Here is a 4993-nt window from a genome sequence, read left to right on the forward strand (position 1 = left end):
AGAAGACCTGAATCATAGATGACAAGTTAAATTAAAAGTTTATATCCTGTTGCATGAACCCAGAATACTGATAAATAAGCAGGAAACAAAATTTTGAGGAAAAATATATGTGAAATGTTTGTGGCTTCTGAGGTGATTGGAGAAAATGAGACTTCTTAAGAATTAAATCCAAACATATGTGGTCACTAATTTACAAAAAAGGAAGCCAAGAATATACAATGGGGAAAGGATAGTCTCTTCAATAAATGTTGTTGGGAAAACTGGACAGCCACATGCAAAAATATGAAACTGGACCCCTATCTTATATGACACACAAGAGTAGTACAAAAATGGGTTAAAGACCTGAAATTATAAAACTCCTAGAAGAAAATATAGGCAGTAAACTTGATATTAGTCTTGCCAATGATATATTTATTTTTTGGACTTGACACCAAAAGCACAGCAACAAAGCAAAAATTAATAACTGGGACTACATCAAACTAAAAAAACCTTCTGAATATCAAAGGAAACTATTGACAAAATAAAAAGTTAACCAACAAAAGGGAATTAATATTTGCGAATTGTGTATCTGATAAAGAGCTAATATCCAAAATCTATAAAGAACTCACACAACTTAACAAGTCCTAAAAAAGCCCTAACGATTCAATTAAAAATGAGCAGAAGACCTGAATAGACATTTCTCCAAAGAGGACTTACAGATGGCCAGTAGACATATGAAAAGATGCTGAGCAGAGTAATGCAAGTTAAAAGCATAATGAGATATGAGCACACTGAGATATTACCCTACACCTGTTAGAATGGCTATTATCAAAAAGACAAGAGATAACAAGCACTAGCAAGGATATGGAGAAAAGGAAACCCTTGTGCACTATCGGTAAAAATGTCAATTGGTGTAGCCACTATGGAAAACAGTATGGAGGTTCCTCAAAAAATTAAAAATAGAACTACCATGTGATTCAGCAAGGAAATGAAGTCGCTATCTCAAAAAGATGTCTGAACCCCCGTGTTCATTGCAACATTATTTACAATAGTCAAACATGGAAACAATCTGAGCATCCACTGAGTATCTAATGGACAAAGTAAATGTGAAACACAGAGAAAGACAGAGAGAGAAAGAGAAACTGAGAGAGAGAGACAGAGAGACAAAGACAGAGAGAGAGAGAGGAAGGAAGGAAGGAAGGAAAGAAGGAAGGAAGGAAGGAAGGAAGGAAGGAAGGAAGGAAGGAAGGAAGGAGGGAGGGAAGGAAGGAAGGAAGGGAGTAAGAAAACATTATTTGGCTATGAGAAAGAAGGAAAGTCTGCCATTAGTGACAACCTGGATGGAACTTGAGGGCATTATGCTAAGTAAAATAAGTCAAAAAAGGACAAATATTGTATGATCTCATTTATATGTAGAATCTAAAAAAAACAAAACCTCATAGATATAGAGAATAGACTGGTGGTTGTCAGAGGCAGTAGGGAGTGGGTGGGGGAAATGGATTAAAGGGGTCAAAAGGTAAAAACTTCCAGTTATAAGATCAATAAATTCAAGGGGTATAATATACAACATAATTACTATATTTTTTTTTATTTTCAAAGAGAAAGAATTAATATGCTTTATATCTTACCAACTTTTAGACATTATATTGAGTCATATAACCTCTTCTTATAGACAGGCATTTGGCCTTTAACTGTTGCAACTTGGCCATGTTGCATTAGCTTTAGTGTTTGCCTCTGAAGGATTTTCTTTTTGGTGAGTAATTGATATTTCTGTTGGCTTTATCCCAGGTGTGTGACTATTATTTTTTATAAAGGCAAAGCATCTGAGCTTGGACCTTAAGTTACCTTTTCTGGTCAAAAGTGCCTCAAGACAGGTAGAGTCTGCGAGCTTCAGGAGAATTGAGAATGTTTAATTTCAGAGCTGTAGGCTGAGGGCCTCACCAGAAAGGGCTTTCCTCAATAATGGTGCAGAGTCTGGGGACCTTGATCTGATGTTAATTAATGTTCACGTGACTTTTCCAGATGCTGGATAGGGTGGGGTAGTTTGGCCATACTGCTTCAGCAAAGGTAAAAGTGTCAGTGAAGAAGTAGAGCCAAATAGCTTGTACTTTAAGATATGTTACTGCAGCTTGATCTTGAATTCAAAGGCATTGGCAAGAGCATATGTTCATGGGCCTTGCAAAAACCTCATTGGATGCTGGCAGGCTACAGGTGCACAAAAATCTTAGTAAGCAAAGATGGTCAAAGCAAATATTTATTAAAGGACAAGATAGGCTTTCCATAATCAGGCCTTTTAGGCATTGGTGAACAGAATAATATTTGCTACCGTTAAACGTTTAATTCTTGAGCAACAGAGCACTACTAAGTTCCCAGCTTTAAATCACTGATGCCCAGCATAATCTACTGCAATGGGTCAGCTGTCCAAAATTATATTCTTTAGTTAGGCTCAAGAAAGGAATTGTAGAGATATTATCTTTGCCTGAAACATCATGTCTAAGTAATTTTTGGACTTCAGAATCTTGGAAACAAAAAGGCAATATAAGCCATATTAAACATAAGCCAAGAAGGATGAGGATAATAATCAAATTAAATACTGTTTAAATATTGAATAATGAGAGGTAATCTCCTGGGTAGAAATATCTGATTATAGAAGGAAAAGATTTGTTTGAGTGGTGACTGGATAGACCTAGAAGTCATTGATTTGGAATTGTTCATATCTATTGCAGAGCCCTCTGCAGGCAAAATCTCAAATTCCCATCAGTGGTCTTAAGAGGGTACCTTAGATACAGTGATTAGTTCCCTTAACAAGGTAGAAACAAATTTGTCCTGTTGCATCGTCGATCTCCTCCCCATGGCTGTGATTGAGCATAGATTCAGTCCAATTTAAGAGAGCAAAAAGGCTGGAGAAGGTAGTGGGAGGTGGGAGAGCAGAGAATACTTCTTCATTACTAATGTTTTCTTCCAGGTCGAGGTAGTACCTGTGATGTAATACCCTTTCTTCTCTCCATATTTTTACTCTTTTCTCCATAGAGGAAGAGAAAGTTAATTGGACTGGTAATTTGGGAAAAATAAAATGGACATATGTGGCCCATGTTTCCCATCCTTTCTCTTGAGAGTAAGCTGTCCATTTACATCATGTATTCAGCTCTTTCCTTTTTCTGAAATTTTGCCAGGGTCAGTCTCTTCCCAGGTGTAAGTTCTGCTCCAGCCCAGAGCTCTTGGTGATAAATGGATGACTATCCATAACTGGACTCAGTATTAGGACTTGCTCACAAGTGAAGGCACTCTCCCCATGTCAGTTAGAAAAGGAGTAAAGCATAATGGTCAAGAGCAAGGAGCCTGGTGCCAGACTGCCATGGTTCAGGTCTGAGTTCTGCAAGTTACGAGCAGTTGACCTTGGTCAAATGATTGAATATCTCATTAGTTCAGTTTTGTTTATATGTAAAATAAGATAATAATATTGCCTTTCATAGGGCTTTTATGAGATGAAATGAGTTAATTTATGTACATCACTTGGAACAGTACTTTGACAATATGTTTGAGCTGCTCTTATAAGCTTTATTAGTAACAAATAATATTTTCGATTTCACAGGCTTTTTCTTTTGTCTTATTTCTCAGTTTGTTCTCAAGTTAAGTGGGAAAGAAAGGTACCGTTATGTTATGTACCTAAAACTTGCATACCATGTATAAACTATAAATGTGCCCAGATTCTTCCTGCTTACCTTGTAGCTATAAAGGCCCAAGTTCTCTATGGCCTTTTAGATCTGTATAACATAGAGCCTGTGTGAGAATTTTGGGAACCATTAATGTCAAACTTTTCAAATGATGCTAGTAAAATGATCTAATAATGACCTCCTCGTCTGACTCAAGTAATGAACTTGACAACAGAACCAGTCAATCTATTTCTAATTAGATCATGCTTGCAATTATAAAAGAATATTGTCTATTTACTTTTTAATAATTAAATAATGAACTATAGTGATACTATTCAATTAGGTGTAGTTTTGCTCAGTCTGAGTCTACATTGTGTCAGGGTCTTCTTAATATACTTCCTGAATATGCTACTATTTCTCAAGAGGGAGAATGTACATTGACCTTCAATATCATACTTTAATCTGTTTTCATCATCACTATATTTATCAAAAAGAGTATAAAGTTTTTATCTAATATATATCACCATTGATGAGTTTTTAGCTTTTATAGAATCTCCTACTTTATATACAGGTCTTTCTAGTGGGGATCTGAGATACTCATAATTTTATTTAAAAAAACCTTTAGGTCTATACTTAATTAACTGAATACTAAATACTTATTGTGAACCTAATTTACCAGATTCTATGTGGTCTGTACAAAGACATAGAGATGCTTGCACTCCTCAAGTAAAACATTTAGTAGAATTAAAGTGACACAACATAGAGACATTTGAGAAGATAATGAAGAATAAAAGAGTATAAATGCCACTGCGTCACAAACATTTAAACTTGAGAACAGATCAATCCAGCAATTATAAAAAGTGCTTTTCAATTTAAATATAAAATGCCCCCTTCCCCATAAAAATTGTCCGTCCACAATTATGTAAGCATTCTCTTTACTTAGATATCCACTGGGAAATTATTAAAATGACAGTAGATAAATAGAATTTAAGCACTTTAAGATACCCCAAAGACATCAAGTTCTCTTCCCTTCCATTGCATTAATTCTATATGTAGTATTCTACCATGATAACATACAATTTTTTTTGTAAATATATTCTGTGAGATCTCGGGATTATATAAAGAAACTCAGACTTATTTTGCTGGTGGCTCTAATTATTGACAATAGTTTAAGCCTGAAACTACTTCTCTCTTTTTTCCAATTATTGTCATTAATTTTTGCTCTTGCAATCACATGAAATATGTTTAACATATCTTTCACATGACAACCTCTCAAATGTTTCGAATCACCTATAATTAAGTCTTCTTTTCTCCAGGCAAAAAATTTCCAGTTTCTAATTAGTCTTTATATATATATATAC

The sequence above is a fragment of the Pteropus alecto genome, unplaced genomic scaffold (genome assembly GCF_000325575.1).
Source record: "Pteropus alecto unplaced genomic scaffold, ASM32557v1 scaffold24, whole genome shotgun sequence".
NCBI lineage: Eukaryota > Metazoa > Chordata > Mammalia > Chiroptera > Pteropodidae > Pteropus > Pteropus alecto.